Raw genomic sequence first — 13,145 nt, forward strand, 5'->3', positions numbered from 1 at the left:
ATTAGGTATCGAATAATTGAAGACCACTTAGGTAACAGCCTTTTGATTCACTACAAATAAGGGCTGTTATCATCCAGATCTGACAGCTCTGTATCTATTGCTGACTTCCATTCTTTTCAGTCGCTATTTGATTTTACTTCCTGTATATTTTGGGGTTCACAGTAAGCTAAATTTGCATATTCCTCACTGTATCTTTTGGATGGAACACCTTTATTGCTCCTCATTGAACTTCTGTTTCCTGATTGGGTATCCGCATTAACTCTTTCAGGTTCAGACATGCTTTCTGCTGCCTGTATATCCAGCGATACATATTGGGGCTCATTCCGAGTTAAACGCTAACTGCCATTGTTTGCTGCACAGCGATCAGTGTAAAAAATGGCTAATTGCGCATGCGTAGGCACCGCAATGCGCATGCGCGTCGTACGGGTACAAAGTCCATTGTGGTTTTGCACGGCCGCAAGGTGATTGACAGAGAGAGGGCGTTTCTGGGTGTCAACTGACCATTTTCAGGGAGTGCTTAGAAAAACGCAAGCATGTCGGGGAAAACGCAGGCGTGGCTGGGCTTTCGCTGGGTGGGTGTGCGACGTCAATGCCGTCCCTCCGTCGTTAGAATCAACGTACAGGATAAGTAACTACAAGGCTGGTCTTGTTTTGCACAAAATGTGTTTGCAGGCGCTCTGCTGAACAGGCGTTCGCACTTCTGCAAACTGAAAATACACTCCCCCCGTGGGCGGCGACAATTGCATTTGCACGGCTGCTAAAAACTGCTAGTGAGCGATCAACTCGGAATTAACCCCATTATTGCTGTGATTCTTGTTCCACTGTTCCAGTGATTGGTGCTGTCTCATGGAACACCACATCTCTAAACTTTAGAAGACGTTTGTTTGTAATGTCCCAAAGCTGGTATCCTTTGCTTTCTTCACAGTATCCTAGCATAATACATTCCACTGCCTGTGGAACTAATTTCCATCTTTTCTCCCTAGGTATATGTGCATAAGCTTTACAGCCGAAGACACGGAGATGATTGACAGCTGTTTTTTTCCTTGATCATGCCTCCAGTGGAGTTTTACCTTTTACGGCTACTGTGGGCACATGGTTTTTAAGATATACTGCAGTAGACACTGCTTCCGCCCAAAAGCTTTTCTCCAGGCCTGCGTCACTCAACATAGTCCGTTCTCTCTCAACAATTGTACAATTTGCATACTCATTCACACCGTTTTGTTCTGGAATGGAAGCAATTGTTAGTTGATGCTGTATGCCATATTTCTTCAGGAACTGTGCTAAAACTCTGTTGTCATACTCTCCGCCATTGTCGGATCTCAAGACTTTTAATTTCAGACCCGTGTGGGTCTCCACCAGATTCTTGTATTCCACAATTTTATTGACAAATTCACTTTTAGCTTTCATGAAATACACGTGTCATCCTTGTAGCATCATCAATAAATGTTATAAAATACCTGTAGTCAGTCATTGATTCCATCTCCATCGGACCACATACGTCAGAATGCACTAGGGCTAGTGGTATTTCCGCTTTACTAGTAGACTTAGGAAATGGGGTGCGAGTCTGCTTTCCTTTTATACAACTCTCACACACAGGTCTCTCAGTATTACTCACAGTGATTCCAGTTGCCATTCCATTGTGTAGTTTCTGGATGTTGTCATATCCCAGATTACCTAGGCGCCTGTGCCACAGCTCCATTGACTGGTTTGAATCAGAGGCCGCCATTGCAGAACATTGCTCGGTGTCTAGGACATACAGTTGGTTGCACCAGGTTGCTGAAGCAATTACAGTCCCTTCTCATTTTGCACCAGACATTTGCCCTTTGCAAACTGGACTCTGTAACCCTTTTTCTCCAGAATGTTTATAGCAATGAGATTGCTTCCCAACTCTGGCACGAACAAGACGTCTTGGATGTTCGTAATAACTGTTTCACCTTTAATTCTTAGACACACTGTGATTGTCCCAAATTTTGAAGCAGTAAGGACTGTGAGCCTAATTCAGACCTGATCGTAGCAGCAAATTTGTTAGCAGATAGTAAAAACCATGGGGGTAATTCTGAGTTGATCGCAGCAGGAACTTTGTTAGCAGTTGGGAAAAACCATGTGCACTGCAGGGGAGGCAGATTTAACATGTGAAGAGAGAGTTAGATTTGGGTGGGGTGTGTTCAAACTGAAATCTAAATTACAGTGTAAAAATAAAGCAGCCAGTATTTACCCTGCACAGAAACAAAATAACCCACCCAAATCTAACTCTCTCTGCACATGTTATATCTGCCTCCCCTGCAGTGCACATGGTTTTGCCCAACTGCTAACAAAGTTCCTGCTGCGACCAACTCAGAATTACCCCCCATGTGCACTGCAGGGTGGGCAGTTATAACGTGCAGAGAGAGTTAGATCTGGGTGGGGTGTGTTAAAACTGAAATCTAATGTAAATTGCAGTGTAAAAATAAAGCAGCCAGTATTTATCCTGCACAGAAGCAATATAACCCACCAAAATCTAACTCTCTCTGCACGTTATATCTGCCCCCCCCCCCCTGCAGTGCACATGGGTCCTCATTCCGAGTTGTTCGCTCACAAGCTGCTTTTAGCAGCTTTGCACACGCTAAGCCGCCGCCTGCTGGGAGTGAATCTTAGCTTCTTAAAAGTGCGAACGAAAGATTCGCAATATTGCGATAAGACATCTCTGTGCAGTTTCTGAGTAACTCGAGACTTACTCTGCCAGTGCGATCAGTTCAGTGCTTGTCGTTCCTGGTTTGACGTCACAAACACACCCAGCGTTCGCCCAGACACTCCTCCGTTTCTCCAGCCACTCCCGCGTTTTTCCCAGAAACGGTAGCGTTTTTTCACACACTCCCATAAAACGGCCTGTTTCCGCCCAGAAACACCCACTTCCTGTCAATCACATTACGATCACCAGAACGAGGAAAAAACCGTGAGTAAAATTCCTAACTGCATAGCAAATTTACTTGGCGCAGTCGCAGTGCGAACATTGCGCATGCGCTGCGATGTGAAGAAATTTACCGAGCGAACAACTCGGAATGACCCCCATGGTTTTGCATATCGGCTAAAAAATTTGCTGCTATGATCAGGTCTGAATTAGGCCCTTTGTCTCCATTCCCTTTTACTGTAATAGGTTCACATGCTGTCAGTAAATTAAACCATTCCTTATTACAACTGAAATACCTTGTGGCCCCCAAGTCCATGTACCAGCAATCCTTCTTTTGACTATCTGCTACATTCAATGCTGAGTCATTTAGTTTGTCACGCTTCTTCTGCGTACCACTGCAATATCTCAGTCTGCAATCTGAAGCCTTGTTCCCCACCTTGTGGCATATAAAGCACTTGAACTTGAGCTTTCTGGACCTTTTGTGAATAAGTCAGAACCCTCAGCATGTGTCTCGACAGGAATATGTTCTTGGAACTGCAGCAGCTTGGCTCTTACAATTTCTGTTTTCAGCTTGGTATCATTAGACTCCAAAGCTACTACCAGTAAATCGAATTCCAGCATCAGATTTTGTAACATCGCCATCGCCACTTCCTCATCGTCCACCTGAGTCCCCACAGATGCCAACTGCTGAGCTATTGACAGTATTTTATCAATTTAATCATTTATGTCCTTACAGGCAATTAACTTTGTCCCATACAGCAAATGCCTCAAGTTTATTCTTCTCATCAGACCTTTGTCTTCTTATGCCATTTACAGAGCTGTCCACATGTCTTTGGCTGTCACTTTCTTGCTGATAATGGAGTAGACGTGTTGTTCCATGGCCAAGTCTATCGTCCTGATGGCTCTATACATTGCAACTGGGTCTGGGTTTGCTCCTGGCTCAAGTTCCACAACTTTTCTCGCTTAAGGTGTATCTCCATGGTGAATTTCCACGTGGTGTAATTTTCTGAGCCTTTTAGCTTTGCAAAGTTCATGCTGTTCCCTGTACTTTACATTCTTCTCTATATTTAATAAAAGTACTCCTTCTTTAATCAGCTGCACTTCTATTTCTTATGTACCATGTTTTAGAATGCCTTTCCAATTTGGGTCCTGGGCCCATAACCTGTTGGTAGAGTGTTGCGGTGTTGGATAGGGATGTTAGTCCACACAACGGCACTTAACCAGGATGATTGGTTTATTCATACAACAGAGATAACAGCCTGTAGTTTATAGAAGATGTTCTGCAGCAGCAGGAACTCACAGTATACATGTGAAGCAGTACAGCGGTAACACAGCATCTTACTACACACAGGAATCAGGAATCAGCTGTATACACACATGGTGTGACTGCATGGTAGACAAGGTCACACACTGAGGAGAGCAGAAGCTGCACGTCAGTGCAGTTGTCTCTCCCAGGAAGTACTCTCTCAGACTGTGCACTAAGCACCTCCTTCTGTACTGAGCTGACACGAGGATGGAAAACACTAGAGCAGGGAAGCTGCCTTTAGTGCTGGGAATGGAGAAAGACCACAGAGCTTTCCACTGTCTAACAGTACTCACCATATGTATTAAAAACACCCCAAATTGTTTTTCTATACCTCATAAACAGGGAATGTTTCAATTGTTGCAACATTTGTTAAGCTGACCAACTGCGCCAAAGCCTTCCCCATCTGGTCAGTCCTAGTCTATCACTCAGAATTATAAACATTGCTATTGCTATCACATCAAGGTTAAACATAAAATATGCTTCATGGTCTAAAGCTTTCCTGGCTTTTAATTAATCTTTTTGTGATCACATCTTCTCATGCACCTCAGTGTTTGCTCATTAAATCCAACTTGTGTCAGCTGCTTTCCTAGGTGTTTTGTAGCTGACATGCTCACCACAGGTTCTATTCTCTCTCTCTGTGGGTGTCATGGACACCTATAGTGGGGAAATCACCTACCTCACTGGTATACTTACGGTGGTATGGTAACCCAGTTGGGATCCCGGCGTCGGTATTGTGACAGCCGGGATCCCGACGAACAGTATGCTGACCACATACCCTTGGTGGATGTCTTACCTTAAAAGCCAGTGTGCAGGTAAGCTTCAGACCAGGAAGGGTACAGTCAATAGGTCTAGCACTGATGGTAGTCATTCATAAGGTCGACAGGGTCAAAAGGTCGACATGTAATGGGTAGACAGTTCAAAAGGTCAACATGAAAATGGTTGACGCACATATGGTAGACACAAGTTTTTTTTTTCCAATTTTTAAAAACTTTCATACTTAACCATCCACGTTGACTATGATTGGGAATAGTAACCTGTGCCGAGCACAGCAAGGTACCTTTACTGAAATTTGCTTGCCATGCAAGGGGACGAAGTACACTAATGGGGCTTTTTTTGTGGCAAAAAAGTAACAAAACACTCCAAAAAAAATGGTGTCTACCTTTTTTGTGTCGACCATTTACATGTCAACCTTTTGACCCTGTCGACCTTTCCTACTGTCTACCTATTCTATGTCGACCTTTTGACCCTATCAACCTTTTCACCCTGTTGACCTAATGCATGTCTACCATTAGTGGTAGACCTATTGACTGTAGACCTTTTTAGTGTAGCTCTAATAATCCGCACCCCCAGGAAGCATGCTTTATGTTTGACACTTATGTGATAGCAATAGCTTTTTCTTGAACGTAGAATTTGATGGCACAAAAGATCCTTTCTGCCCATTAAGTCTGCCCTTTTCCATACAAATACTGTAGCTAGGTAAACAAAAATCATACTGTAACATTTCTAAAGGGGGGTACTCACGGAGCGATCGCTGCTTTTAATCTAAGCAATCTGACTAGATTGCTTAGATTTTAAGCAGTGATCTCTCCGTGTGAATGCCTCACAGCGATAGCGATGCGCAGCCCCATGCATCGCTATCGCTGGTGCTAGGTTGGCCTGTATGCAGGCCAATCTAGCGGGTCGCTCACTTCACCCACTGGGTGAAATGAGCGACCCCCTCCCCCCCCTGTCAAAGTCAGAAAAATATCACGCTGCACGTTGCCATATATGCACTTCATGTGTGTGTGCACGCTGCATATTTAATCAAAATAATGTATTTTATAAGTTAATATTCCCCTGAGTTCAGCAAAGTATGGTATATTAAAGATGGCTCTTTGACCTTAGAGATTCCCCAAACAATAGTTTGCATGTTAAAAGGGCTTCACATGTTCTTATGCATAGTTAAGGACAGGAATAGTAATTGAAGATTAATTGTATTCCGAATAAATTACACCTAAGAATAGTCAGTTTCTGTCCCGCAGACGGAGTACAATAGCCTTTAATTACACTGAGCTTTGAGACTCAATGAGGAGGGCCAACACCTGTGTTTACGAAATGGGGCTGGATTTGTCTCCAGAAGAATGATTGCTGAGATGTCATTGTCTCAACTGAAAGTGGACAGTGAGACAGTATTCGCCAAACAATAGCTTCCCACAAGACAGGAATTTGTTAGTCATCACCCAACGTTTTGCATAACCAAGGTCACTGATACAGCTAGCCCACATGTTGTGAAAGACACACACTTCCTGTGGTTGACACACCCCCACAGCTGGAATGCAGGTATGATTATATCCACTGGAAATCACAGGGCACAGAGACTCACTCAGAACTAAGCTAGCACCCAGCAGCATGGCTGGTTCATCCCCAGGACTGACCTCCAAGCGAAAGGCTAAGTATTGAATCCACATGGCTGATTGGCATAGAATAGTTTAAAGTAGTTGTGAAATGATTGGTATTGAATAGTTAGTGGAGATACAAATGGCTTAAGGTTAATGAGGCTTGTGCAGTTGTGTGATTGTTATGTGTTGGTGATAATACTCTATGAAATCTGTAGTGAATTGGAACAGTAGACAATCTGTAGCATAGCATTCCTGGTATACATTTATGGTTGGTGATTTATAACAGATTATAGTAGTTTTACATGATGCATCTTGCTGAAGGTTTAAAGTCAAAGCATACTTCCTTTTGTTACTGTAGTCATGTGCTTGTAGCAATGGCAGGCTGATATGTGTGGTTCTTGTGATGATTCATATAGCATAGCCAGCATACCATATGCTCTGGTTATTGAAATACTGAGTTTGTTTGGAATGTGAAATTGAATAAGATGGTTCTAGGAAGTTGGATTGGAATGTGGAATAAGATTAGTTGGTTTGTAAGAAATGGCTGCTGCTGGGTGTTTTCCCCTCCCCCTTTGAACCATGTGTTGCAGTCTTTGGAATCATGGGAGTTTTCCCAAAATGGAGTCTAGCTTCTGTCCCATGCGGTACCATTGTGTTGTTGCTGGGTGTTGTGTATATAGGGACAGCCAGTATGGGTAAGCTCAAGTATTCTCTCCACAAAGATTCTCAGCATTGACTAACTGCGCAGCAATTGTTCCTCACATGTGTAAGTTTCTCTGCAACCATATTGTCTTATTGTTATTGTTAGCCATTCTCTCTCCCCCTCTCTCTCCCCTCCCCCTTAAACGTACTTGTGTCTTTATTGTATTTTATGTGTAGTTACTTGGTTAGATATTCTATGTTATCTTGGTAGTGTATAAATTGTAAAGTGTATTCTTTTGCAAAGTGAACGTTCTCATTCTCTCACTAAAGGCGTTAGAACCTTAGACCGGTATTTGGTTGATTATTGTATTACTAAGGGGTTCTCAGAGCGTCATAGTCGCTCATACAGCTTTTAAGCTAACAAGGTTACACTGCATTACATCTACACATTATCACTGCACAAATGTTTACAGTATAAGTACATTCCTTAAGGTATAGTTAAGGGCGTACCCTTGCGGTACTTTTTGCGCCAATTGCGTACTGTGTTCTTTAACCTTTAACGTGTTTTTAATAGGACAAATATTATAGACATTGTCAATTGGGAGCTCGTCCTCCGGTCTTCACATATCTGCACTAGGTAACTTTAGCAGACATTATCGATCAGCAAAAGGCGGGAAGGTGCTATCCCTCGCAGTGCTGACCAGATAAGCGCCTGCTTCACTTAGTAAGGAGTGCTGAGGGAATTCGGGAACTGGAAGGTAAGAACAGTACGTTATTGTCTTTGTAAATCTGGTTTTTATTTCTATTTGGTGCCAACTACACACGCAGATTGGATGGTTTGTCTGTTTAAATAGGTTTAAAATTATTTTTAATCGCTCTGCATAGCGTGATAACTTTAGGAGTTTGAATGATGACTTTCTTTGTGACAAGAAGCAGCATGGTCTGTCCACCATTTTGTGTGGCCCTCATGGAGGTGGAAGGGGGAGGAGCAGCGGCCATTTTGGGAAGGTAAAATTTTTTTTTCCCTAAGCGGCTGATTTTCAGTTGACTCAGGAAATAATCAGCCATCCATTGTCAAAAAGAAATCATCATTTAATGAGTTTTTTTTTAATGCATTTATTTAGTCTATATCATAGTCAATCATAAGTAATAGTGATTGGTACTTATATGTAATATCTATATGCGTGTGCTTACATCAATGTATGTTATTAGATTAAATTTAGAATTGCATGTTCATTTGTGTAGTTTTCACATCTCACCTTCCTGTTTGCCATTTGCATTGATAACGTGCTAAGAAAGATTTGTTGCTATTAGAAGTTAAAGAGTAAAAGTAATACATTAAGGGGTAATTTGTAAAGCACGCACACAGCTTTGCCTAAGATACAAGGAAAGACCTAGGTGGTGCTCGGTAGATGATTGAAGACCATCTACATTGATAAACGTGTTAATTGTATTTCTGTGGACATATCTGGCTGGCATACACGTGTTTCTAACTAAAGGGTTAGACTAGTGTACGCAACGTAAAGGCCGACGCACGCAGCGTATATTACGCAACGGAGCGTCTGGGTACGCCCACGTAACTCAAATCACACTATAGTATTATTTTAACAGGCGAAAAGGTGGCAACGCGATAAATAGCGCAAGTCAATTTTAGTGTCCGAAATTTAAACTAATAGATCCTTCTCTAAATTTACGACTCATCTGGTCTAAAGGAAAAAAATTTCTGCGCAGAAATAGAAACAAAAGTAAAGTGTACATGTGGTGAGTGAGTGTTTGTATATATATGTTTTTACAATTTTTGGGTTGAACCACAAGAAGTCGAGTTCTCGTGAGGTACATACATGTAAGTGACGTGCATGGTGGCTGGGGAGGCATCCCTTGTTAAACATAAATTTGAGCATTAGAGTATAGCAGACCAGGAGGTCCGGAACAGACCAGGAGGTCCAGGTACAGCAGACTAAGAAGTCCGCTATAGAGAAAAGAGCACAACCCAGGGGGTTGGTGCAGAACCCATATAGGCCATTAAAGCTCTGGCTGAAGGAATTCGCAGCCGCAATTTTCGATTCCACTGGTCGCTCCGCACATAAGATTAGTTGCTTATGTGCCGAACGATTGTACCGCACGTAATTGTGTGCATTAGTTAGTAATCTGACCCAGTGCCATTTGCGTACGAAAGGGGTCATAAACGCTATTTGTACATTCTAACGTGATTTGTGTAAATTTTTTTTATTTTAAGGGAGGTTCTCTGGTCACTCAGGAACTATCCAGCAACCAATAGTTACTGGAAAGAGTAAGTGCTCTTCGGATCACCCTCGCATGTTCCAGTAAATAGCGGTTCAGGTCGCAGGGGCCCTGGGTCGAGTACGCCAGCGCTAAGGCAGTGTGTGGGCATATTGGTCGGCGTGGGCGAGTGAGTGGGGTACTCGGTAAACCGCCACCGTCGGCCTATCTTGAACATCTTGGTTTTTGTAAGGGTTCGCTGAAGACCCTGATTGAAGGTCAGAGGTAGTGAAAGCAACACCTGCAAGTTATGGGGGCCAGTTGTTCAGGTAGGGGGCGATCAACCTCGGTTCGGGTTGATTCAGTAAACCGACCAATCGGGTCGGCAAGGTATGTAATGTGTGAAAAATACGGTTCACACACACAGGTTTTATGTGATGAATGGGAAAGAATGACTGTGCATGACGGGGAGAAGTTTCCCCGGGTAGGTAGCTTTAGCCCAGATGTGTTACAAAATCTAAGGAGAAGGATAGGTCTCATTAAATCAGCAAAGAGACGGATCAAACATTATGACTATTTAAAATTGTGGCAACAGGAAAGTGAAATACAAAGAAATTTAACTTACATATCAAACTCTCATCTTGGGAAGAGAGACATGGCAATGGAGAGGATTATGGTTGCAGAGAATGGCGATGGTGTACGATAAAAATGCACTTAGTAACTATATTAAGAATGAAAGTAACAAATGTAATAATGTTTATAAAAATGAAAGTGTAAAAAAATTACAAATGTTAACCTGTGCAAGTCGCACCCCATGTTAAACTCCCCTCAGGATTACCAGCGAGAAGGTGAAACCAACACGATGTCAACACTTTACCCAGCAGTCATCATACGAGACACCCAGAGGGACACGGCCAAGTTGGTAAAGGCAATAGCAGAACCCCCTAACGGAGGGTCAGGTGAGGTCGTGTCAACAGGTAAGTACGGTATTGTATGTTACTCACAGACAAATGCATCTTACACCAAAGAGTTAACACAAAATAGCATAATGGAACAAAATCCTGTCAGGGTGAACACAATATATTAAAACAAATGTACACTACAGGAAAGTAGCAGTTTAGGTGTTAATAAATGGTTTAAAGGAAGTATTAAGAACGAGTATACAAGCCTCTCTACCTAACTGGAGAAATAACCCAGTAACTGCATTAAGGAACTCCGCTGTTGGGCATGAGTAAAACATCATCAAGCACAGGGAAACAAAGAAGCCCCAGATCCCTGTGGGTAAGTCAAAGGTGAAAAGGTGTTATAATTGCCAGAAGGAAGGTCATTTTGCAAAAGATTGTAGATCAAGAAGTAGACCAAATTCATATAAACCCCCTAGACAAAGATATGAGCAGAGTTATGACACACCAAATTGTAATCAGAGATCACATAGGAAGGAGTTTGGGCCGCACCTGTAACATGCAATCAGGAAAGGTGATCATTAGGACTGATAGTAAGCCTGAGGTTACAGTTAATGAAATGGGAGGTCAGTTCCTTGCAGGCACAAGGATGGCCGGGTAGACGTTGTAATTCATCTGTAAATTTTCTTTTCCCCATCTCTGAAGTACATCGGCAGGACCCAAATATCACATAGCTATTTGGTCCTTGCAGAAGTCTACCAAACCCCAGTATGACCTGCCAGCATCGATGTATCCTGGCCAGATACAGAGTGTAGGTATGGAAATGCTGGTGGGAGAGACTATACAAGGATACCATTGGACATGTAGATGTGACAGCCTAATGGTGAACGGAAGATCTGACAATGTTTTTTTCTGTTGTTGTTTATTGTTGATATATGTGATGCATATATATATGAACGGTTCTCTCTCTCTCGTTGTTTTTTTTCTCTCTCTCTCTTCTTTCTCATGTTCTCATAACGTTACAGATGGTATGTCACACATTAGTTGGACAAATGGTAATGCAAGATTTATTCTCCTTACAGAAAGAGCGCTGAGCTAGAAGAAATATTGTATCACCAGAATGTTTAGAAGACTGAGAGACAGCACCTTTGAGATGACAGCAGAACAAGAAGGACAACAAGACTAGAGAACTAATTATCGTAACAAGTTTCTCTCCCCCTCAAACTGTTTTCCTGTACCCCCATTACAAATTTCTCCTTTTCTCCTCCTGTAAGATGGACTTGCCCCAAGAGACTGTGATCCGGATTTTCCTGTTGACCATGATGTTGACCCGAGCAGTCTGTTCCGGCGAGAGTACGATGGAGGTCGAGAAAGGATCCAGAAAGGTTCCGATGACTGAGACGGAGGTGTAAATTTCCAATAGCAACACAATCACCAAGCAAAGGCGAGTACCGGAAACGATCTAGCAGCCATGTTATTTGTAAACATTGTGAAGGATTGTTAGCTGAAAAAAAAAAAAAAAAGAACTGTATCTGTAGACTCTGTGACAGTGTAGTAGAGGATGGGTGCATCAAGATGTCAGTCCAGTTTTAATATCCACATGGACCGGCATCCATTGAGTGACTATCACTCCTTAGTGGGTAAAGTGTTAAATCAGACAGATTGTTGGGTATGCTTTCAAGTACCTCAAGGCCATAGCAAATCAGGCTTAGTACCATTCCCTTTAACGGTAGGGGAGGTACTTGAGTTAAGTGGTGGGAGGCCGGTGGACAGGAGGTTTAAAATCTCCAGTCCTCCTAGTTTGAAGCTCCACCAATACCATGTGGATAGATCCCTAATATGTTTTAACATTTCCAATCCCCGAAAGCCGGGAAATTGGGAAGTGTCATGGAATAACAAAACCATGACCTTTTCACATAGAGCCGATAGAATGCCTACAGATACAGAGCTCATACGCCACATAGCCGATAGTGGAAAATATTTCCGATATAGGTATACCCTAAGAAGTAGGACCATGAGAGTTGGAGAAGTATCACCAGGATACAGTGCACAGATCGTACAAACTGATAGGTGTACTAAACAGATGGGAGAATTAGGGTTAGGAGATTTCATATGGAAAATGTGTAATATGGTTATGTCCTACTCCGTCCCATATGTTCTCCCCGATGATGCATATTTCATATGCGGGAGAAAGGCGTATGAGCGGCTTGCCCCAAACTCAGAAGGATTATGTTATATTGGAAAAGTACTGCCTGAGGTAATGACTGTATCGCATAACAAAATTGATTTGATTTATGACCCAACGATAGAGACACTGTTGTGATGAAAATGTGATTCCACGGTCCGTTTCTTTCACCTGTTTCTCCTTTGTTTTTCTCCAAGGTAAAAAGACCCGCTTGGAAGAGGAATTTGACGACCGTGTATACAGACAGACAGCAGATAGACTAAAGAAGAAGTTTTGACAACCTTGTACACAGACAACAGATGGACTATGCCATAGACCCCCTTATCCCTAGTAACGTTAAAATTACGCTAGCCCAACACTTTTTGTAAGTCTATGGACATTGACAAAGCTTTTGCTCGCACTTTTGACAAAAGCCCAAAGAAGACTGCAGTCAACATGTACATCAAGACAAGACTTCAATCAACAAATGTACATTAACCTCACATAGAATATGACTGCATTTTCCATAATTGTTCTTTATCTTCATCTCTACAACCTTCAGGTAATGACACACATAGTCGATAGGGAATACAGGCACAGATACCAGCACTCACATATCCCCCCATTCATGTATCATCAACTAAAA

General features: G+C 42.4%; 1 long non-coding RNA gene across 1 annotated transcript in view; it reads left to right on the forward strand.

Annotated features, from left to right (window-relative positions):
* LOC134916801 (uncharacterized) overlaps window positions 1–1,456 on the forward strand; it is a 49,544-nt gene extending 48,088 nt beyond the window's left edge. The window contains exon 2 of the long non-coding RNA XR_010177407.1: window positions 984–1,456. This is a non-coding gene — a long non-coding RNA (uncharacterized LOC134916801). The remainder of the gene's footprint in view (window positions 1–983) is intronic.
* The last annotated feature ends 11,689 nt before the right edge of the window (window positions 1,457–13,145 follow it).

This window comes from Pseudophryne corroboree, chromosome 1, assembly GCF_028390025.1.
Source record: "Pseudophryne corroboree isolate aPseCor3 chromosome 1, aPseCor3.hap2, whole genome shotgun sequence".
In the NCBI taxonomy this organism is placed as follows: domain Eukaryota; kingdom Metazoa; phylum Chordata; class Amphibia; order Anura; family Myobatrachidae; genus Pseudophryne; species Pseudophryne corroboree.